Source organism: Beta vulgaris, chromosome 5 (assembly GCF_026745355.1).
Source record: "Beta vulgaris subsp. vulgaris cultivar EL10 chromosome 5, EL10.2, whole genome shotgun sequence".
NCBI classification, from domain to species: domain Eukaryota; kingdom Viridiplantae; phylum Streptophyta; class Magnoliopsida; order Caryophyllales; family Amaranthaceae; genus Beta; species Beta vulgaris.
Genome location: NC_079206.1, coordinates 40,721,815 through 40,747,146, shown reverse-complemented (window position 1 = coordinate 40,747,146; position 25,332 = coordinate 40,721,815). Strand labels below are relative to the sequence as shown.

The 25,332-nt window shown below is 35.5% G+C and overlaps 1 long non-coding RNA gene across 4 annotated transcripts; it reads left to right on the top strand.

Moving 5' to 3' along the window:
* Positions 1-18,331: 18,331 nt before the first annotated feature.
* Positions 18,332-24,423, top strand: LOC125497491 (uncharacterized). Of its 4 annotated transcripts, none has more exons than XR_007274298.2 (2): positions 18,332-18,984; positions 21,902-24,423. It is a non-coding gene; the product is annotated as an uncharacterized LOC125497491 (long non-coding RNA). The 4 variants fall into 4 exon arrangements; XR_007274300.2 differs by having other exon boundaries at positions 18,332-19,003; XR_007274297.2 differs by having other exon boundaries at positions 18,332-19,012.
* The last annotated feature ends 909 nt before the right edge of the window (positions 24,424-25,332 follow it).

Sequence of the window (25,332 nt, the reverse complement as noted above, 5' to 3'; positions counted from 1 at the left end):
AGCTTGGAGCATATTCGGATTGCGAAATGTAAAACAAAATATATTGTTGAAATTCTGGCAAACTAATCTTACCCAAATAATGAAAATTCTTTTTCTCACTTCCCTATAGGCTACATCCAGACGTAAGTACAACCAAGGTATCCACCTGAAAAGGTCAAGGGTGTTTTGCGAACACCAAAAGCTTAACCTTGTTCTAGAACATTAAGGATGGAAATTCCTGTGCAAACTTCATAAATGTTCTAGACAGAGGCCTTCCATGCACAAAATACATAGATAGGAGACATCATATCTACTGTCAGATCTACGTTGTCAATAGTGGGTCAATTAGCACCACTTATAAATTAAAGTTTTGAGAAATTTTCTTCTGAATATGTGATTGAAAAATTATTTTTAGTTTTACCACTTTTATCCTAAATAAAATTGTATCAGTTTTGTCCCCCCCTCTCTTTCCAACCACTACAAAGACGCTAATTATTTTTAACAAATATGCCACATTTACATGCTCCAAGGAGGCATTCATGTAGAGATGAACATTCTATAGACACTAATCACCTTTCAGTGTTTTAAGTGAGGAAGCCCAAATACTTATAGTTTGTTATGTGATAGGGGGTACCTTTGCCTCTTAGTTCAGAGAATAATACACTCTCCTAACGTCAGTCTTGAACACAGCTCAAAGAGAAGCGTCCTTTCTGTCATATTTCTTAATCAGTTGAAGAGGGAACATAATTAGTTGCAGAATATGCCTTTTGTGGTCAGAGACCCTGCTCAGGTCCCTCTAGAGCCTAATGGTTTTCCTGAATTCCTTTTTCCTTGCCAAAGGGTAAAACAGCTAAATGATCACCGACAATATTGGGGTACAATTCAAAGAATTAGATCACTTCAGATTTCCTAGATACTTCATCTCCAACCTGTTCGTAAAACTTTGCTTTACTCTAAATTCTCATAGGTTATCAATTCACAATTTAGAGAACAAACTTCAATAGCAAGCTCAACTCTTTCTTATAAATTAATAATAGAATATGCAGATCATTTGGAAGGAGTGCAGTAGACTGAAGAAAGGCAAGATGCTAAACAAAATGATATTATTGATTTACTGTAGCCTACAGAACTACAGAAGGTCTTGACAGGAGACTACATAGATACAACCCTATGACTCACACAAGCATTTCAGGATTCCTCAAACACTTAGAATCCCATCTGATCATCATCACCAGAAAAATTCTCCAAAATATGTGAAAATATCCAATTGTCCTCTTTCAATATGCTGTTGAAAGAGGACAAAGCCCCAATCGAAATACAGGCAATAAAAGAAATAAACCCAACTAAAACACATTGCACAAAGAAACAAAGAAGAAGATGAACATAATACCTTGCAAAGTGGATTAATTACAAAAATCCTCTACCAAAAAAAAAAAACAAATAGGAAACCAATTAATTAAATAAACAAAAGAGAATTCAAAAATAAAGTTTCATCTACGAAAATAAAGTTCAATCTATCCCAAAAACAAATATCAAATTAGATAATACCTTTTTGAAGAGGAACAACAAAAGGCCTAAAAACATAAATTAACCCTATTCTATATATAGAGAGAGAGGGGAATTTTCAGTTACAAAATTATGCAATAATTGAATGTATAATTGAACTTCAATGTTCAATGCGAATACTAAGAGAAGGATTTTGGGAGCAATTCGTGGATTATTTTTTGTTTATTTTGCAAAGATTAACAATCTCACTAACCTTTATGGTGTTGCCCTTCGAAATTTGACCTTTGAAATTCATTGTTTGATTTGTATTCTCCAATAACAACAACAATTCGCAAGCATTAATTAGGAAGTAGAAGAAGACTTCAATGTTCATGGTCGAGTAATATTCTAGAAATGATGTATGCTAAGGAGTAGATGAGATGAACCGTTGGACAGGGAGGGGATGAAGGGAAGCGTGGAATTTTAGAAATGTTGAAACTGACATCATTAATTAAAACGTTACCTATAAATTTATGGAAACATAAATCAATTAAAAATGTTAGAGCAGATGGTAAATCACTTAGTAATATTTACATAAGGTCAAGGGTTCGAGCCCGCCTCCAACACAATTTTTTTTTAAAAGTAATGACACATTTGACTTAATTGGCTAATCCATATGTGGCAGGTTAATACGTACGTGGCAAACTCTGGTGATAGGAGGAGGGTGCCACGTGGCGCATCGACGTTGTCACGCATGCCTTTTAATATATTAGTATAGATTATAGAACAACTTTCTCTCTGTGGGATCGACTCTGACTTACCCTACTACATAGTTAGGAGGATTAGTTAGGTTATTTATTTTTGTTAGGTGCGCGACACACCTTTCAAATTTTGGCGCCGTTGCCGGGGAGACGATTTTGTTTTAGTTAGTTTTTATTGTTGGTGAGACTAAATTGTATATATTTTTTCCCTTTTTTGTGAATATTTTTATTAATTTTTTTTTGTATCATGGAGTCATGCTATTTTGATGATGGGGATAATTATTTTGCTAGGCAACATAGTAATAAGTTTTGGAATTCTCATGTTTACAGTTTTGATGCATCATATCAAAATCCTCCCAATTTTTGCATGAGGTCTCCTGAATTACCTTATATGTTATGTGAACCCCAACATGTTAGTAATTCTAGAGTAATTTTTTCTTTTCCTTAGTATGAGAATGAAGTGTTTTGGAAGTATTATCATAGACTTGGTGATTTTATTGGTCATAATCATGGAATTTAACTACGGGATATGTGTCTAGTGATTTATGAGGGGTTAAATGAAGAAACTAGGATGGTGGTAGAATCTATGTGTAATGGAGGATTTCTATTCCAATCGCCTGATTATTGTTGGGATTTAATTGAGTGGTTGGCTAGGGATACTTATGAGTGGGAGATGTCTTTATCAGCTAGAGTCATTCCTCTACCCCCAACTTACATTACACCACCTCCTCATTATTCTAATTGTCACTCTACTTCTCATGATATTTTGTCTTGTGATGTGATTTTAGTGAATGATATCACCCCTTCACCTCAATATGAATTTGATTACTATACTCAAAATTCTCATCCCCAACCGTATATTTTTTATGATGATGATGATGCGTGTTGTATAAAGAATGAGAGTTATGAGGATAATGATCAAATTATAGGAGAGATTAATGTGATGGATATTTTAAAGAGAGGAAGAAACCTTGGACGAAAAACCTTTCTTGGAGAAATCTATAGATGAGAGTGATGTGATTCATGAGTCTTTGTCGGTTCCACCTACTGTTTTTGAGTTTCATGCTCCTCTCTCTCAAACGCTTGATCTTATCCCTTCTTCTCATTTATTATATCCTCCATCGTTCCTTCTTTCTCCCTTTTTGAATGACTTTCATGATAATGTAAATAATGTACGGTCAGTTTCTTTTTCTTCCTTTAAGTCATGTAAAAAAACTAACGATTTTTCTTTTTCTTCTTCTTCTTGTAAATATAATTTTTCCTTTGATTTTTCTTTTTGTCGTTTTTATAGATTTTTAGAATTAACTTATTTCATTTTTCCTTTTCACTGTTATATAATATGCTCTGAAATGTTTGCAGGAACATATGATAAGCTTCTTCGAGCATTGAACTATTATGAGTGGTCTACTAATCTTAAACGGTCAAGCAAGACCTTAAAGTTGCGCTTCTCGGGAGGCAACCCGAGTTTTGACTTATTTTCTCTTCTCTTTTCTTTATTTTTTAATTTTGATTTTTGTCTTTTCATCCTTTTTGTTTCCACCTACAATAAAAACACAAAAAAAAAAAAAACGATCAACCTTCGTAGGCGTCCTTCATCAACCTCACCTCACGCCTTCCTTCTCCGGCAGATAGCCGGCACCACACCGTCAACACCCGGCCATAAAACCGACCTCACCCCGTCGCTGCGTCCCACATCGCCGGCGTTCTATTACCAGTACCGCCCGCACGACCTCTCGCCGGAATCCCGCCGCACAACCAGCATCCCTGCTCTGCATCTTGCTTCACCATCAAAACCAACCACATCGCCGAATTCCGTTCGTTTCACCCAGCACCTTCTCCCTTTACCGCACCACTCACCGACAACCACCAAGCACTGGCGCACACCATCGACATCTCTGTCATCCTCTGCTTCACTCCATTCCAGACCACCCACCGCCGGCCTCTTGCTCTCTGCCCAGTGTCGCACCAGTCGCGACCCGCGCAACCCTTTCCTTCTCCGACGAACCGCCACCCACACCGGAATCCTTTTCCGGCGCCTGTACACGCCCCCACCATCCCCTCTGTTTTTCTCAGCCTCGCACCATCCCAGTGCCCAACCTCTTTCCCCCGACGCTTCACCCATCTCAGACCACCCACCGCTGGCCTCCTTCGACCACCTATAACAGCCGCAAGTCCGATCAGCAAGCCCAGCCCCCGATTCTCTCTCGTCTTTTCACGTTTCACGTTTTTTTTCTTTCGTCTCTTTTTAATTTGGTTTTTCTTGATTTTCTTTTTCTTTTTTTTTTATTATTCATTTTTCTTTTTTTTTTATTAATTTTCCAATTCTCTTAATGTTTGTTATAGGATTGTGACAGTTGACAAATAACTAGTTCAAGTTGGTCTTCCAAGTTCCAAGAGTGGTGCTATGTGATTGTAAAGCTTATTCGACTATTCGTTGGGTTGTAAGCCTTTCTATTTTATATTGTTCGTACTCTTGATTTGACTTTCGAATTTTTGCTTGGATTTTTGTTCTGATGTCATCTTGTTGAGAATTTTTTGACACATTGACTGAATTATTGGATTTTTGGATTGTTGGAGTTCGTCTGGTTTTTTTTGTGGTGTTCGGTATGGTGTTGCGGTTTTTGGTGGGAGACTTTGGTGATTTGGTGACCAAGGGGTTGGTTTTCGTTCCTTTTCTGCACTGGTTTATGCAATGAGGACACCGCAAATTCTAGCTTGGGGGAGGAATATTCTATCTTTTATTGCTTTTTAGTGTAGATTTCATTGCTTTCGTAGGATGTTGCACGGTTTGTACCACTTATTAGGAGCGGGAGTTTACGTGTAACCAAAAAAATTGTACTGCTTTCTTAGTTGCATCTGCATATGTATTATCTCATTTAGTTTTCATCTCATTTTAGTTGCATTTATGGGACTACTGCTAAGACTTTTTGAGAACTTTGTTGATATTTTTCTACATTTGTTAAGTGTCACTCATCTTGTTCATGATACTTCATAGCACGATTGTTTCGCAACTGATTGTTTGTGGTAAGATTGATTGATCTCTCTCTGGCTCGATTTAACATTACTATGCAGACACCTAACCTAAGTGAGCTTTTGTGCCTATAAACTGACGTATCTGTGTCAGTTTTGTTCTTTCATGTGTGATTAGTTCCTTAGTTGTCGCAGTGATCTTGACTTTGACTTGGTACTCCTTGATATTTGATAGTGCATATATTTTGATATGATTAAGGCGTTTCATTTGATGATCTTAGCTCCAGAGTTATTCTTGTTTTCATATTATCCTTCCTCTAGCCCCGCTGAGCCTTTTCTGACTTTGTTTGATTGATACCTACATTAGAAGCCATTGGCCACATTTGATTCTTGTCCCAAGCCTAGCTTGGGGGAGCGAGTATTAGTTTTGATTTGGTTTGTATTGAATTGAAGTGCTCTATTTGCGGTTAGATGGATGAAAAATATGTTTAGTGAACTTGGAAATTGAAATGAAAATTTGAAAAAAAAAAGAAACACAAAAAAAGGTGAAAAATGAAAAAAAAGAAGTGAAAAAAAAAAGTTGTGAATAAAGTGAAACAAAAAGGGTTATGATTGAATTTATTGAGTGAAAAAGGTTGTTGATTATATTTGGAGATTGTTGGTTGTTGCATGGAGTTGTGATATATCTTGGTCATATTTTCAGTTATATGATGCTCCCCCTTCTTGGTTTTTCCACCACAATTCCCAAATTATTTCCATACCTTTAACCTCAGCCCCATTACAACCCCTAAAAGTCCTCTTGATCATTATGTATTGTATTGTTGAGTATTAAGTGAGTCAAAAAGTCAAAGTTAAAGAATATTTGCTTCATCTGAGTCGACTGATTTAGGTTGAGAGTCATTATTCATCCCTTAAACACATGAGAGATTTGAGAGCACATAACTATAGTGAGGTCTGACAGGTTTGGTTAAATCCAGTTTGGGAGAGATGGTTTCTGGTTTGATTGGAGTGTCGATTGCGATACATGACATGCTATGCGGCTTTGTTCGAGCTTGTTTCGATGCTTGCCTTATGTAGTGATTATATCTCTTGTGTTTTCAATTGAGTGTTTAGCCCTGTTGTAGTCCTATATTGTAGGTTGTCTAACTTTTTCGTGTCTATGTCTTATTGCTTGAGGACAAGCAATAGTTTAGCTTGGGGGAGTTTGATAAGTCGTCTTTATATATAGTTTTTAGACGCATTTAAGTTACATTTTAGAGCATTTAGTTTCATATTTAGGTTCATTGTTGCATTATATTCTTAAGTTATATTTTTCTACTCCTATTCGGTATGTTTTCTTGTTTTTGATGAATTTCAGGCATTGAGAACGTATTTGGATTATGATTAGATGAACTTGAGGATTAGGAGCACTTGGAAAGGTGTTATAATGCATAAGGATCGTATGGATATGTCATAGTACGAGTTTGAGCAAAAACGAAGCGGAAAAGTCATTAGAAGAAATATGAAAAAGAGTCATGTCTACTCTTCTGATCATAACTTTTGATGTGATTCTTAGAATCGAGTAATTCCACCATATTTGGAAACTAGACTTGAAGATCTTTCCAACGATAGGTGGCACGCCCCGAGGAGACTTCTAGTCAAGGAGTTATGCCTTTCGAAAGATTGCACTGTTTCTGCTGGAATCTGCCACGCGTACGCGCGGATCACTAATCCGCCTATTAATAATATATTTAAGACTTTTCTTATCTTGTCGATTACTTTCTAAGTCATATTAGGTTATTGAATATTTATTTAGATAGGTTTTCATTCTTTCTCTCTCCTCACCTCCCTCTCACGTTATTTTCTTAGGTTTTAGGTTTTAGTTTTCTCTCCTCTCTTTCTCTCTAGTTTTTGGTGTAAACCCTAGTTTTTATTCTTCTTCATTAATTCATGAGTTCTATTAGTTTCTTTCATTTATTTATTTAATTATGTTTTCTTTTATAGTATTAGATTTCATTTTTTATTTCATGATAGAGTAGTTTCTTTTATCTATGGTTAAGTTGAACCCTAGTATGATTTAATTCATGATTGTTTCTTTAAATTCTCATATTAATTGTTAGTTGTTCTTGCTTAATTGATTGTGCATATTCCAATATTAGATTAGGGATAACTAGTATTGTTATGATTCCATTGTCTTGATCACAACGGGAGTTGGATTTTGACGGATTTGAGTATTTCAATTAAGGACATGAAGTTCTTCACGGGAGTAGGTAGAATGGATTGTTAGGAAGTTAAAGTGTCGTGTTTAATGTCTTTAATTTGCATGATTCCACGGGAGTAGGCTTGAGTGCATATTAGAGAAGCCATAGATACTCGGGAGAGGTTTATGGTACTTTATAGGGTGTACTTTTCCTTGTGAACATTTAATTGATTAGTTTGGGGTAGAAATTATTTTGTATCATTTCGTACTAGTGGGGATACTTAACTGTAGAGTCTTGTATTTATATATTGATTAGTATAGTTTAATTCCACCATTATTCTTGTTATTAATCTTCTTTAGTCTTACCATTATTTAAGGACTAATTATAGAACAACTTTCTCTCTGTGGATCGACTCTGACTTACCCTACTACATAGTTAGGAGGATTAGTTAGGTTATTTATTTTTGTTAGGTGCGCGACACGCCTATCAGAGATTGAACCACGTTATATCCTGTGTTTGCGTATCAAATCTCACATCCTTTTAGTTTATTATTCGCAAAAACTCAAATCAGCGATTTACGAGTGTTTAGCACAGTGCCAGGCACTGAGCCATAAAAGGAATTTTGCGAAAATCGATTAGATTTCACCACTCAATTCAACCCCCCCCCCCCATTCAGTGTCACCTTGGGTTCAAACAAACTCCTTCCCGAGGGAGTCTGCGAATCTGGACGAACTCAAATCTCCTTTCCATGATTTTCTGAGTTTTACCTTGGCCGAGTCTGCTTAAGAAAAACAAACATGATTAAACTCATGGATATAGGACGAAGGCGTTTACTTAGAAATTATTGCAAGGTATACCTCTACCCTCGGCCCGTCGCAAGGCGGCTGCGACCAGGAAATCGTCATTGTAAAACATCTCCTTGAAAGGTATTCCATTGGACGGACCCTTGAAGGAGACGTCGTTGATTGAATACTCTGAGATTCTGAAGTATTCCACCAACTGCTCAACTAAGCTGCTTTCCAGCTCCAGGAAGGACGTTGTTCGTCCAGCATTGGTAGCAGCCCCGCTAGTGTAGCGGTACCGTCTGGCCACCACCTTGTTAGGTGCTTGGACGAATAGAAACTCAGCTTTCCAGGCATGCATCTTGGACGTCTTGTCCAAAGACGTCATGAAGCCTTGACGATTACAAACGCTGAACTCTCCATCTATGATTTTGGGAACCTTGGAGACATAGTGAATTTTGGAAAAGGCAGCCATGGACGGATCAACGCCCTTAAATTCGCAGATGGCTATGAAGGTTAAAATGTTTTGCCATGAATTTGGGGCAAGTTGGTTAAGGCCTATGTTATAATAATAAAGGAGGCGGTTGATGAAGGGGTGCAATGGAAATCGCAGCCCGGCATCTAAAGCCAGCCGATAAACAGCGAAATGGCCAGCAGGAGCACTAAGTATAGTGTCCTCCCGGCCAGGCTGAACAAACTGATACCCCGGCATGGGCATGACAGAAGAAGAGTGTTCAAGGTTGAGACCTACTCGTCGTAGCCAACCACTGTCGGCTAGAATGTATCTAGGGTCAGATAAGGGGCCAAGACGGTGCCTTATTTCGGAGGAAGTTGTGGACGGCTCTTCTGAGTCGCTAGCCGAGTTAGAAGAAGTTTCAGCTTCATTCGACTCATCTGAGGCCGCCCTTGGTTTGGACGGGCTGGGGTCTGGAGAGCCTCGAGCATCGGATTCCTCCTGGACGGTTTCAGGAGAAGGACTTGGGTTTGCAGGACGAGCACTCTGGACTTCTCGCTCTCCATCAGCGGGAATCCGTCCAGTTGATGCCTCCATTTCTGAGCTGGAGGCCGGCAGGTTAACCCCTCGTCTGATACGAGCCGTTTGCTTGACGCGCGCCACATTACCCTACACAGGTAAAGACTGGGTCGTCTGACTTTGCCGTCCCTGACTAAAGAAAAAGAATGCATGTCCGGCCGAGATAGGTCCAACTCTAGAAGATGCCGAGGAAGACAGGCCCTCTGTTCTAGGGTCTGTACCAACCCTTGAGCGGCCGGGATTGTTCGATGAAGAGAACGAATCCATTTTCTTAAAATATGCGTGAAAATACAAGGAAAATAAATGAGGAAATACATGTAGAGAAAGTTCGGACGAATGTCAAGGACGGATTGAAACCTCGGACGAATGGAGTAGTAGTTTGCAAGAGCTTGGACGGGAGTAATTTCTCTCTCTAGAAAAAGCTCAGTAAAAATTTCAGAGTCTCTCTCTCTAGAAAATTTCTCAAGGATGTTAAAAATGATTTCAGAAATGACAAAGTCACATATTTATAGAGGGGTGAAAATGACCCCCTCATCCGGTAAAGGTAACCGTTGCTCTTGAAGGTTGACCTGTGGAGACCGACAAAATGACGCCTCTTTTTTTTGAAAAAGTGAAGGGCAGTTCCAGGTCGGTTAAAAGAGGAAATCAACCGTCTTGGCGCCTAAATGGTAACTTCCTCTTTTAAGGGGCAAATGTTGTAGCCTGAAGATCAAGGGCTACCAAGATGACACGTGGCTTCATCCTAGCCTTACATGTGGCGCGTGCTTCTGAAGGTAAAGTACATGGGTTAGAAAATTATGTGGGCTAAAGTACACTTTTCTTTGGAAAAAGATGTACTAGAACCACTCTTATGGCCCAAATTTGTACTTAGGCCCAGCTAGAGCAACTTATATCCCAGCATAAAGGTGAGGTATACTGACCAATCAGCTCCTGCCACATTTCACCATTTTATTGCTTGGCCAATCAGATGCTCCCAAATTAGGGTGACATTAAGGTACAACAGTCATTTCAAACAGTATAAATAGTCCTTGAAATCAGGGGAAAGGTACGTTTTTCAGAGCATAGTACTGTTATTCTGCCATAAATTCTCTCTCTCTCTACTTTCTCTCTATAAAGTTCCTTCATATCCCTGATATCTGACTTAAGCATTGGAGGGGGAAATACCACCCAAACCTCCAAGGTGGGTCCCTTTTTTGCAGGTTGCTAGTCGGAGCTCAGTATCGGGATTCGAGTCCAATCATTGTTGCACGAGTCTCCAAATTAAGAACCTGTTGTTGGGAGTTGTTGTATTAGATTACTAGGTTTACAATACGTAACACATGTCTACTCTTTTGTCCATAGCATTTGACACGAGTCATGCCTACCCTTTTTTCCATAACTTTTGAGACTCTAATGATAACTGATTAATTTTAGTGGCATGTGAATGTAGACTTAAAGAACATTCCAATGATAGGTTACACGGCCCAAGGCAACTTATATTCCGGGAGATGTGGGCTTTATAAGTTTACACTGTTTTACTAAAGCCTGCTACGCGTACACACAGAATAGTTAATTCCCCAATTTGATAATTTAATTGACATTCCTTATCTTGTAACTTACTTTCCTATTCATATTAAGTTACTTGTATATATATAGGAAAACGACATGTCATGGAACTTTGCCTCTAGAGGAGAAAAGATTAAAGTCTCGATTTATTAAGAAAACCACATTTAATCATTCAGTTCATCATTAACCTTAAAATCAATATCATGTGACGAGTAGAAAACAATTCTCAAGCAAGGGTAAACAACAATAACAAAGCCCTTAGGCCCAATAATTTAGGGTTGGCTAACATGAATTGTCATGAAAGATTGTTTTGGTATAATTGCTTTTACAGTTTGGCATCCTTGAAGATGATTCCATTTAGTCCATCAATTTCAAGGTTTAGTTAATCTTGGTTTTCACAAGGGTGGTAGGGTCGGGGGTTTAGTGCACTAAAAATGATAAGTGAGGGTATTATGTGGAACTTTAATAAGGTTGGGGCACAACGTAAAATTTCAGAAAAACGTAAGGGTTTGAGGTAGAAATAACTAATGTAGATTTTTATAGTTTACCATCATCATTGGTGGAGATAGTGTGGAGTGCCAGTATTTCTCACTCCATGTTTTATGCTTCAAAAGAACAAAAAACACATTGTCCCATGTCGGTAGTTTAGTAGATCTTCCTTATATATAGGTTTCTCTTGATAGCTTTGTTAAGGGATTATAGGAAGGAACTAGTCACTACACACGCGCGCATGCTCCGGCTATGCTCGGGCGAGTGTCGCGGTTGTGTTGTGGCATTTTTTTTATATTTGCCCGTAATTTTACCGGAAATTAGCCTTCATAATTCGCTGGTTTCTAACCGTTGCTTAATATCCTCGCTGATTTGGTGCTATTACAGATTCTTGTCTTCATTATTTTTGTTACGTATTGATATCCGCCTAATTGATGGTCTTCCCATTTTTCTTCTGGAGCCTTATGTATATAAGAACCTGGTCATTCTTCTTTGATACATATAGCTTTTTCCTCTCCTAGAAAAGGTTGGAACAAAATCTCTTATAAACTGTTTTTATGGGCACTGTTTGTAGTGTTCTCATAGTGTTTCTCTATACTACACCACAGTAACAGTGGTCGTGTATCCCTAGAGGTTGGTTGCAAAGAGTATGTGTGTACGTAACGGGGTAAATTCAACTTTAGGAATTGTTACGTGATAAATCATTTTTATATATAGTTTTTAGGCACATTTAGGTTGCCTTCATATAAAAAATAAGAGCATTTTCCCAATTTTAAACTAATTGAGAAATCGATTCTCCATTCACGGTCATCGGGGCTACAAAGCTTAAATTCATACCCTTACCTGAGATTTTATTCTGTCTAAAACTTTTCTAGTTGATACGAGCTTCATCAGCCATCGTAACCAGAGTTACCACAACCAAAACTACCGGAATAGTAACCTCATTAGCTGGAACCTCATTTTCGACCAACCTAGTTACCGTTCCATTTTGAGATGTCAGAATCTCTTTGCTAGAACTTCCAGTCCTCGTCACTAGCTCACCAGCACTACTATGTAGAAGTTATCTACAGAATGATATATTATTATTATATATATTATTATTTATCCATGCATGTTATTTATTAGTATCATGTTAGGAATGTTTATGCAATACTATGTAGTATTCAGCTTTGCTGATTACGTGCTTTGTTTGTGATTGTTGATCATGACTTTGCCTTATTGATCTTGTGATGACCTATTTTAGTGAGCAAATTCTTTAGAGCATTGACATTTATAGGTTCACAGGTGTTGTATCATTGGGAATCTGGAAATGGAGAGCTTGTGTAATCTATTATTATATTTACTACCTTAGTAGGAACATAATATATTAAGTTTGGTTTTGAAGTAGACAGTTATAGTGTGTTTGGTTTTCAGTACTTATTTACTTATTATATTATAGTATGAAGTTTAGTTATATGTTTTCCGCTGCAAAATTCTAAATAAGCCGATACGTTACCAAATGGGCGATAATGCTTGGGAAATTCTCTATGTTTTATATTCAAAATGTATTTCTGAAAAGGGAGAATTATCGTGGTGTTACAGGCGAGATATGCAAAGGTTGAGCCTAGAAATCTTAAATCCTGGGAAAAAATAGGCAAGATTTAGCGGTTTATCTTTGGGGTTGTCAATTTTTGACGAGATCAAAGAGGGTCAAGTTGGGGATCTCACCTAGATAAGATTAAGGAGAAAATGAAGCAAGGTCAGGAAGCGGACTTTAAGATCCATGATGATGGAAGTTTGAGATTTAAGGGGAGGTGGTTGTACCACGAAAATGCAATAACCTTAAGAGACGTCTTTTGGATGACGGGAATACCACTCCATATTCTGTGCACCCTGGCGGGTGACAAGCTGTATAAAGACCTTAAGGGTATCTATTGGTGGCCAAATATGAAGCGAGAGATTGCTGAATATGTGTCTAAGTGCCTAACCTGTAAGAAGGTGAAGATATATCGTAAGAAACCCATGGGGAAGGTTCAATCCTTAGAGGTTCCTGGATGGAAGTAAAACTAGTGGAATAAATGCTTATTGCTGCGGTGAAAAAGTGACCTATTGCTGCGGTTTTGGACGCGCAACAATTAACGGGGCAACAATAGGTAATAATTATATTACTATGATTTTGAACCGCAGTAATATATCAACATATTGCTGCGGTTCCTAGCATAAACCGCAACAATATGCGTTTTTTTAATATTAAAAAAGTGCTTATATTGCTGCGGTTTTGGTCTAAACCCGCAGCAATAGGTGCACTTTTTCAAAAAAGAAAATTTAAAAATTAAAATCTTCGATGTTTACAGTACTTAAAATGAAATAAAAAATAAAGATAACTAAAACACTAGTACTAATAATATACTTCACAACAATCATATAACTCAGTAGTAATTTCCACAACTAATTAGTAATACCACAAAAACTACAACTATCATATAACTCAGAATGTAACTACAATTATAATATAGTAATACCATAAAAAACTAGATCTGAAAATTATTATATCAAAAATCGTATAACTCGGTACTAATTTTCTACACAAATAATTACAAAAATATTATAATAACAATAATTACAAAAATAAAACAATTACAAAATAACGTGAAACTGGAACAAACGAGCAAAATTCTGGAACGCGCGAAGAATGAACGACGACGACTACAGAGGCGTGAAACTGGAACGATGTGGTTTCGTCGGAACGAACTGGAACGATGTGGCTTCGTCGGAATGATGTGGTTTCGTTGGAACGAACTGGAACGACGACGACGGATGTGTGAGACTAATGTGTTTTTGCCTGCGCATATTCTTCTGTCGCCATTGTTGAATGCAGGAGAGGAGAGGCCAAGAATTGAGAGTGAGAGGAGAGAGAGAGGCGTGAGAGGAGAGGAGAGAGAGAGGTGTGAGAGGAGAGAGAGAGAGATGCGTGAGACTTGACAGGAGAGTGAGAGGAGAGAGAGAGGGGAGAGGGGCACGATTTTTTAAGGGTTTAGTGAGAGGGTGCGGTCTTAGACAGCCTTATATAATATTGGGCTTCATATTGCTGCGGTTTCTTTATAAAACCGCAGCAATATAGCTGGTCAAAGTAGTCAATTAAATTTGAAAATTTGTCCCATTACTATCTATTGCTGCGGTTTTGGCTGGGAACCGCAGCAATACATTTATTTTCGATTTAGTCTTTTCTTTTGACGTAATTTATTGCTGCGTATAGGTAAAACCGCAGCAATATAGTTGCAGCAATAAGCAATTATTCTACCAGTGTGGGATTCTATTTCTATGGACTTTGTGACTCCTTTGCCTGGAACGAGGAGTGGTAATGATACTATTTGGGTTATTGTGGATAGATTGACCAAATCCGCTATGTTTATATCCATTAAGGAGACATGGAAAAAGAAGCAACTTGCTAAGACATATATTAGGCATGTGGTGAGACTTCATGGACTTTCAAAGGATATCATTATTTCTGATCGTGATTCTAGGTTTCTTTCGAAATTTCGGAAAAAGGTCCAATTAACTCCTGGGACAACATTGAAGATGACTACAACCATTGACCCTACAACTGATGGTCAGACTGAGAGGACTAACCAAACCATGGAAGATATGTTAGAGCATGTGTTATTGATTTTCAAGGTAGTTGGGAGGACCAATTAGACCTAATCGAATATTCTTACAACAATAGCTATCATGTGAGCATTGAGATGGCACCTTTTGAGGCATTATATGGAAGGAAGTGTAAAAGTCCCATTTGTTGGAATGACTTTAGTGAAAATATGTCTTGGGGATAGAGTACCGAGGAAATCATCAAGAATGTAGAACTGATTCAAGCTACAATCAAACTGTGCAAGATAGGCTAAAGAGTTATGCTGACTTGAAATGACGCGAGGAAGAGTTTGCAATAGGTGATAAGGTGTTTTTGAAAGTATCATCCACTAAGGGTGTCATGACATTTGGGAAAAAGGGCAAGTTAAGTGCTAAGTAGGCCCATATGATATTCTGGAGCGAATTGGGAAAGTAGCCTATAGATTGGCATTGCCAATGGAGTTTGAGAAGATGTATGATGTGTTCCATATTTCCCAACTCAAACGATATATCCCTGTGAGAGTCATGTCCTAGATCCTGAACGGGTTCAGATTGATAATAGCCTCACATATGAGGAAAGAACTGTCAAGATTCTCGACAGGAAAGTGTGTAGTACACTCAATAAGGACGTCCATATCGTGAAAGTACTTTGGTGTAACCACGAGTCTGAAGAGACAACGTGGGAAGCCGAAGATGAAATGAAGAAGAAATATCAAGACTTGTTCCTAGAGGTGAGTTACGATGGCGTAACTCGTTTTCTTTAAGGGGGTAGAACGCGATAGAATTTCGCATTTTTTGCCTATTTTTATGAGATTTTTATGCATTTTTATGCCTATGTTGGGTGATTTGCACAGATTGGTACAAAAGAAATAGATTCTCCACGTAAGAAAATGTGGTCATAAGTAACATAAATGTTTTAAGTTAGTAAAAGTGTGCACACGAGTAGCACAATCTTTTTCGAATGAAAGATGAGTTTCAAACTTTTGAAAATGTGTGAGTTTTCCAAGTTTTGGGACGAAACTTCTTTTAAGAGGAGTAGACTATAATCCCCGTAATTTTATGAATTTTATAAATATATTTTAGTATATATATATATTATATATTAACTAATTATATATTATATTTAAGATGTATTTATTTAAAGAAGGTTGACCATTTTGAAAGTCAAAGGAATTATTTTAAGGATTTAAAGAAGTTAAATTTTTTTTTTTAGGTATGCTTTGGAAAATGTTTGAAATACTAATTGGATTTGGAAAAGAAGTTTAAATGGGCTTGAGGAACCCAAAATCTAAGTGGATTAGGAAAAGGATCTCTATTGACGCTAGGAGTTTTAAATCATCAATTCTATTCAATATTAAACTTTATTGAAACTCAATCTCCTTTTCGTAAGCCCAAAAGGAAAAACCTACTTCTAAATACCTTAAACCCAATTATTTTTACCACATAAATTTTCTCTCTCCTCCTCACAATTCCCAAAGCTACTGTCCATACTCTTCTCTCTCTCTTTCTCTCTCTTCACGATTTTTGATTTTTCTTCCTTTCTTCTTTCTTCTTCTTCAAGTAACGCTTTCTTTTTTGCCAAAACGTCACAAACACCAAAATATCTACCTTGCTGCCGTTGGTACTGCTGCACTTTTCCGGCACCTTTGTCTTCTTGTTTCCTTGATTCGTTGGTTTAATTCATTTCTTCCTCCTCAAGTTTTTAATTAAAGATTGTGTTTTTATGTTTTATTTTAGTAATAATCATGATTAATAACTTTAATTTACTGTTTTAATGATCAATTTTAGATTATATATATTATGTATTAAAAGAATAAAATTTCAGATTTTATTATTATTTTTAGATTGAGTTTTTAATTATCAAAGCATGGATTTTTAGGGTGTTAAATATTGAAAAATCATAGTAGCATAGAGATTTTTATAATGATCAATTTTGGATTATATATATTATGTATTATAAGCTATGAAATTGATTTAAATTATGAATTTAAGTATGTTTAAGTATGTTTAAAGAGATTTTTATAATTTTATAAGTTGCTGGAATTTTAGAAAGGGCTTTAACAATAGAGTTTTATGGATTTTAATTACTAGTATAGTAGTATTATGCTAGATATTGAAAGTAATTGAAGTTTTAATGGTAAAAATAACTTTTAATTTAAAGAGAATTTAAAGTATTTTAAATCTGCTGGGTTTTATTTAGAGTATTGACTTTGATTTATATTTGTTGTTTTAGGCGGAGATTCTTCAGTAGGTGACTTTTAAGGATTAAAGGTGGCCTATCGGTTAGTTTACACAAGGTACGTACATACCTATGTGCTATGTGACATATTATCATGATTTAAGAAAGAAAAGTTATAGTATCATGCATAAGAACTTTGTAAGTTCATATGTGAAATCTAGTATGATTTGATTTTACATATTTTATGCTTGTGTGCAAGCATGTTAATTATGAGTTAAAGATTATCATGTTTGTATGGAATATTAATGCAAGCATGTAAATGAGAACTTTAGCTATAATTCACATGGGGAATTAATATATTATTGAGATTGAATCATGTTGAATCATGTATTCCCTTACAATATTATTTTCACTACTTTAATTATAAGGACTATGCGCCTTATTTGGTAAGCTAATAAGTTAAGCCTTTGAAGGTAAGATTTATTGTTGGCTAGGTTCAACAAATAAGAAAGAGTTGAAAGCAAAGTAATTAATCTTGGATTGTAAGTTGTTTGATCACTTATTTAATCCTAAAGATAAAAAGGGAAGTTCAGATGTGAATGTTTGATTATATATGTCTGTGTTACTTGTGTGTGATAACAAGCAAGAAATAATTGTAAATCACGTAAAGTGTAATTTGGATAGTAATAAACTTTAGACTGGTGCACGTCTAGAGTTGGACAATCAGAAGTTGGGGTACATTGTAACACCCCCAAAATCCATACACGTCTACGACTAAGTCGCATCGACTTTGGGAGTGTTACCGCCGCGGGGAAACACAAGGCTTATTGAAAAGAAATATTAACTCAAATCATTGTCACAAAAACTAAACTGCATCGGAAATAAAGATGTAACTACAACTCAGGAATCATCAACGATCCCTTTTTATTCAAACCACAAACTAATTAAGTAAATCATAATAGTCTTAAAATGCTTAATTAAAACGCTTTAAAATTTCAAGACCAAGAACTATCCCCTGTATACTCAACATCATGCATTAACACCAGCACACCTAATCTGCTCCCCTTTGTAGCATCAATGGTTCATCACAGGTCAACAAACAACACAATAAGACACAATCAGCTATGCTGAGTACATAGTAAAGCATTAAGTGCATACAAGCATAAAAAAAGCAATAAGGATCGTTCCTAGACATTATACTACAACAGCATGACATTCTTTACTTTTTATTTAGTTGGCAGCGAAGGGGCACTGTCATCTTACTAGAATCATACGGGCTACTTAATCCTTAATAGACAACTTGGTCTATTAGATGAAATGTGATAAGCGAATATATTTTTATATTTTTTTCCCCTAAAATTATTCTTATAGTTGTCTTCTATGTGTTATTTTATAATATTTATTGACTTTTATTAATAAATGACTTATTTATGTCCATATTATATTTTATTGAATAATTAGCTTAAATAGTGTGTTATTTTATTATAGGTATTTTACAAGCTCACTTTGCTAAATCAAGACAACAAGACTAAAAGAAAGAAGAGAAGAAAAGAAAAGAAAAGAAAAAAAATGATAAAAGTGAGCAAGCTCACGTGAGTTTTGGAAATAAAAGAAAGAAAACAAAGGGGGCACGTATATCTTTTAATTCCTCTTCCTTCTTATCTGTATACTCAGCAAACAAAAGAAACAAGAAGTTGTTTCTACCTTCCTCATTCCATGCAAGAAACAGCAAGAGGAAATATGATTTTATCTCCTCAAATTTTCAAGATCCAATTTGTTTATCAGATTTTCAGTTACGAAATTCTATCTTTTTGATTCAATCTTCTACAGAACTAGATATAAATTCACCATTTTTTGGAAATGAGAAACACACACATACAAGAGAGTTCATGAGAGTGAAGAAAACAATCGGGTTCATCCAAGATCGACAAGTTGACAGGAATTGAAGAAGTATTGCATTTTCGGAGGCGAATTGAGGGTAGCGGCTGCATCAATTCGTAACTGCAGTCATGAGTTTTCTCTCTTTGACTTTCAATTAGTTGTTATTGTGATTGAACTTGATTCTATCTGAATTTATTAATGATTTTAGTTTCTTATATCTCTATTATTTGAGTCTAATTGGTTAACGCTGAGTTGATTAAATTTAATTATTTAATTTAGTATATATACAATTAATACTATTTTTGGTTGTTTTGAAATTTGATATCTTTACTTGTAATTGGACGCAACTAGTTGTTTAGATATTCAAATTGTGCTATATGACTATTAGGCGCAACGTTTAATAGTTGGATAGGGAGGACGACTTGAGATTGATAAGAGTGAGCGGCTCCTCTTAATATTCTTAAGTGAATGAATTGTGCTAATAAAACAAGTTTATTAGGATTGGAATTGTCTTAGCAAGATTCTAGGTTTTTAGTGAGTAAGATAAGAATTAATCGCGGCGATAATTCACCAATCTAAGTGCTAAGTTAACTTTTAAGTGGTCTCAATTATAAAGGTTAAGAAGCTAAATTATGACTAAACATTCTATCATCGAATCGGGAATTAATAAAGTTTGTGTGTCGTCTCTTGTAATTATTAGTTTAGTAGTTAGTTACAACCGAAATCCCCCTATTCATATATATGTTAATAGTGTAAATTCGTATATAATATATATTTTTATCACTTAGTTGAATATGTGAGTTTAGGAATTATAATAATCTTCTCGTGGGATCGACCCTTTCTTACCCTTTTACTAGTTATAAAACATTTTTGAAAGTTTAAGTTAGGTTTTTTATTTTATACGGTAAACGACATGTATCAAATTTTGGCGCCGTTGCTAGGGAGATTTATAAAAATATTTTGTTCTTCAAAGTTAAATTGAGTGGCTAGATTTTTGTTCTTAATTTTCTAATCTAGTAATGAAAAAAAAAATCTTTGCTTTCTTGGTCCGTCTAGTCTAATTGAGTGAGTTGGATATTTCTCATTATATAGTATGTATTCTGATCTTTGTTTTTGCATACTATATGCGTGGTTGTTTCTTTCTTGCTCATTTACTAGTTTAAATTTTGCATTTTTTTTAGAGGTTGTATATTCCTTTCTATTTGCTAATTCATAAAGTCCAGGAAGCTCCTGTTCTGTTTATGTTAGTGTGATTTAATAAAGGCACTGCCATACTTATACATAGAAGTTATATCTACAGTTCTGATTATAGGATTAACATCATTCATGGACTAGTGCTTAGACATAGTATTGTGTCTTTTATGCTATCTTTTATTATTTGATCTAAATATGTGAGTTGTATATGTGGTTGAGCTCTGTTCAACTTTTGCATTTAGGGTGTAGAATATATACTAGTATTCTAGTCACTAGAACTCTAGTCTTTCATGAGTTTTCTTTATCTATATATAGTTGATTCCATCATGTATATAAAGTTGATGAGAAATTAGGTAGTATTTCTTCTTGTTCTAAAAAATTTGCTTAACCTTTAACACTATATGTTGTCAAGTTCACAATCATTAAGTATGCGTGGCATGTAAGCCCAATTTTCGTTAATAAGAAGCTAGAAAGATGAATGGCATATACCAATAGTTATGTGTTGCAGCTCCTGAGAATGATTGTAGCTTCATCAAATCTGAAATCATTATGTTCACAGCTTCACTACCTAATTTCTGATAATTTATTCATTTATTTCTAACGTCATAATTAAGTTCAACTAATCCTTAGTTTGTAATATGTAGTGTTCAATGTATTTACTTCCTTGTTTGAATAGCTACCTAATGTTTTGTAGCTTTGTGACTCATATGATTAGTGGAATGTGTAGTCTGCTACTTCAGTAACATCCTATAGTGCCGTGTAATATATCAGCATCATATGTGTATATAATTCTTCTGTATGATATCAGCTTGTTCAGCTTCTTGCATTATATTTGTTGGTAGTATATTTGTCACCTTAGCTTTCTGCACCATAAGACTTCTAATGCAATAAAAGTGGATGTCAATACATCTTACTAGTTTAAGAGTTATGAATCTACTTGAGTTAGATTAGTTATATTGAGGATATTGCTTGTTTCATGGTCATATTCTTTACCAGCTATAATTTTCAAGGATGTATTCTAACTAGTGAAAAATATAAGCAACTAATTATATGACACGATTACATAAAAGTTTCTACAAGACAACGACTTGTTTTGTTCTGAACTCAATGAAATTTGAATTACAACTTGCTACACTTACTGAGTATTCAAGTATATATAAAAGGATTGGCTTAGTTGGCATACAAATGTGAAGTGATTAACCTTACTTAAATCACTTACTAATCATCATTTTATTGCCAATAGTCTGGTGAAAGTTTACTTTTATGTAATAAAGTTAGCTTGAAATCATAATGTTAGTAATCTTAGTAGTTAACTTCTAAAAGTAGTTTATCAAAGAAAAGTTAACTGTAATAGTTCTAGAGTGCAGATTATGCAATTGTAGTTAAATGACAGGCCAACCTATCTAATAGCAATCATCTATTCTTTATTTTCCCAGCTATGCCTTTTGCTCATACTCGTTTGTAGCATCACTTGTAGTACACTAGAAGCACTAGAAAAAAAAAAGGGAGCTGAGTTTGCTGTCAGTTTGCTGTTCGGAACAAGTTCTTATATGAACCATCTGAAATTCCATTGAGCAGTACTCATAGTCCTGTTACAGCTTCATCACATTGAGATTCATACTTTCATATATTTAGAATTTCAATATATTTGAGCAACCACAGTTAGAGTCTGCTCTAAGTACATATGGTTTTGCTGTAGACAGTAAGTTACATAATAAATTTCATGTTTGGATTATATCCTATACGCGTGATTAATCAGTGCAAGTTGTCAAGCATGTTTATTTATTTATTTGGTATATTAATTTAATAAAATATTCCAGGTGCATGAGTTTGGATACTACATAGCGAATAAACCAGTTCATTGAGACTCTAAACGAAGCTAGCCTAGAGAAATTACTTTACATCTTTCAAGACAGACCACTTGAAGACTCGGAGATGGGTGATGAACGAACCTTGAAGGAATTAGGAGCTCCGAAGCTAGATGATGAACTGCTCTGCATTATTTTTCCAACCTTGGAAAAACCTTTGAAGCTGAACTCAGGTTTTTTTAATCTCCTTCCCAACTTCTATGGGAACGCAGTTGAGGATCCTCATAGACATTTAAAAGAATTTATAGTGGTTTGTTCAACAATGAAACCTGAAGGAATTGAACAACATCAAGTAAGATTGCATGCTTTCCCATTTTCCCTACATGATTTAGCTAAAGATTGGTTGTATATTATGTCTTATGGTTCCATTACGACTTGGGACGCCTTACAAAAAGCTTTTCTGGAAAAATTTCTTTTCCGCAAGTCGTATTGGATCCATAAGAAAGGAAATATGTGGAATTAGACAACATAATTCAGAAACACTTTATGAATATTGGGAACGTTTTAAAAAAATTATGTGCTTCATGTCCACAACATCAAATAACTGATCAACTGTTAATTCAATATTTTTATGAAGGATTTGCCTAATGATAGGGGTATGATTGATGCTGCTAGAGGTGGCGCATTAGTAGATAAGACACCAACTCAAGCTAGGAATCTAATTGCTAACATGGCCCAAAACACTCAACAACATAGCACTAGAAATGATGTTAAAAGAGTAAACGAAATTGACTTAAGTGGTGTTAAATCTCAATTGCAAGAAAATGCTCAACAAATTGCTACTTTGACTACTTTAGTATCTAAAATTATTGTTGGTAATGAGTCTAAAGCTAGAGTATGTGGTATATGTTTTGAGTTTTCTCATGCTACTGATGCTTGTCCTACTTTACATATTGAAGATGCAAATGCTGTAGGAGGGCACTCTACTAATCAATCCCAAAGAAAATATGATCCTTATTCACAGACTTATAATGATGGATGGAGAGACCACCGTAACTTTAGATACGGACCTAGACCGACCTTTCCCCAAACCAATAATTCTAGGTAATTTGGTGAGCAAAACCCTCCACCCCAATCTTCTGGCTCATCTTTAGAAGACATGATGAAGCAACTTGCAACTCAAATAGGCCAAGTACATAACCAAAATATCAAGTACCAAAAGAAAACTGATTCGCATCTTCACCACCTTGATACACAAATTGGCCAGATTTGTACTTCTTTAAGTAATATAGAAAGTCAGGTCTTAGGAAAACTACCATCTCAACCTTTTCCGAATCAAAATAAACAAGTAAATGCAGTGACAATCAATAAAAAACAACCAAGGGGCAGCCTTTAATACCTATTAATGAACATGAATTTGTTACCAATTTAAGTGCGGAAATGCAAGAAAACAGAATTCCATTATTAGATGCAATAAAGGCGGTTCCTAAATATAGCAAGTTATTCAATGTATACTACACTAATTCAAAAATAAACGAGAGTCATCAAGTCTGTTTGACACCCATTATCCTACCACCCCCAAAGTGTGAGGATCCTAGATCATTCTCGATTCCTTGTAGGATAGGTGGGCATATATTTCTCCAACGTATTAAATTTTGGCGCCGTTGCTGGGTATCGAATGTATGCTATATTTCTATAATGTATGCTAGATTTAGGTTCTGCAGTTAATATTATGCCAGTTTCCTTTTATGATGAGTGTAAGATGGGACCATTAAAAATATCTAATGGGATACTTACTATGGCTGATGGTAGTAATGTTAACACAATTGGATTGCTTGATAATGTTCTTATTCAGATTAGACACATGTTCTTCCTAGTTTATTTTGTTGTTCTTGATACGAAGCATGAGTCTGAAATATTGCTAGGCAGACCACTACAAGGGCATTGATTGATGTCGCTAACGATTATGTTATTCTTGAGAGCAATGGGGAGCGAATGCAGTTGAACATATTTGAGGAACATACTTTCATATAGAGGCAAATGCTACTGATTATGCTACTTATTGTCTTGCACAGGTTGGAGAAGAAAATTTGGAGATTTTATTAGATGAGATGGCCACCACTTTAGGCCTTGGACAATTGTTCCTAACTGCTCTAAATGAGAGTATTCGACATGAATGAAGAGCATCTTACGTCGAGCCAACGACATAAACTAAAGGCGCTACTTGGGAGGCAACCCAAGACTCATTCTCTTTCCTTTCGAAGTTTTTCTTTTTATTTTTATTTTTATTTTTTGGCAGATGGCTTGACATGAGCATGGTACCACTATACAACAGCATGGCTAAAAATTTGATGCCTTCTTTGAAGATATATTACACAACTAGCTAAGTTTTCTTCCATATTTTCAGTATCGCGTTTCATTGAGGACAATGAAAAGTTTAAGTGTGGGGGAGGCTAAGTCTTTGTATTATTTGATATTAATATGCTGGAAAACAGGTTTTGACATAATTATAAAAAGTGAGATATTCCTGTTTTAGGGGAAGTGCTGCAAAATTTTCTATACATTTTTTTATTATTTTGTTCAGTTACAAAAAATTATATATATATAAAAGATTGTGTATTCTGCTTGCATTAGTTATAGGACGTTAGTTGCATTTAATTTAGGATTTCCACCTCTTAACTTCCTAAGGAATGACGATTAGTAAGTTGATAAGAAACTCTAATCTAACTTGTTTTTGAAATAAAATCAAAAATTCTTTGAAATAAAAGATTTTGGGAATGTTATATAATTGGGAACGGATAATCGAAGTTGAGAGATTTATAATACAATTGAAAAAAAATTATCTTGCTTCTCTTAAATAAGCTGGCTAGATAAATAGACCAAACCTTATGAGCTTTTGAGCCTATTAGATTAACACATCTGCATCAGTCTCATTATTCTCTTTCTTTTGTGATAGTTCCTCAATGAAGTGTGGCTCTTGAACTTGACTTGGTACTCTTTGAGACTTTTGTGACAAATGCAATGAAGAAATGATTTAGGCGTCCTTTTCTTTTTTTTCTTAGCCTCAGAGATTTTATTTCATATAATATTTCCTTTGTTTAGCCCTTTTGAGCCTTAAATCCCGTGTTTATTTGCTAGCCATACATTATAAACTTGCGGCCTCATACAGATTATACCCATGCTTGGCTAAGGGGAGTTATTATATATTGGGTCTGTATTGTGAGATTGCGTTATGGTAGATATATTGTTAAAAAAAAAAAGAGAAAACAAGGGTTATAAAAAAAATATTATTGAAAAATATCAAATAAAATAAATGTTTGAGAGTCATAGAACGATGAAAATGCCATGAGATATCCATATAAGTGTTATAATGGCATTACATGTGAAGGATATGGTGAATAATATGAAAAGAAAAAAAAGTGGAGTTTAATTTGTTGTGACTG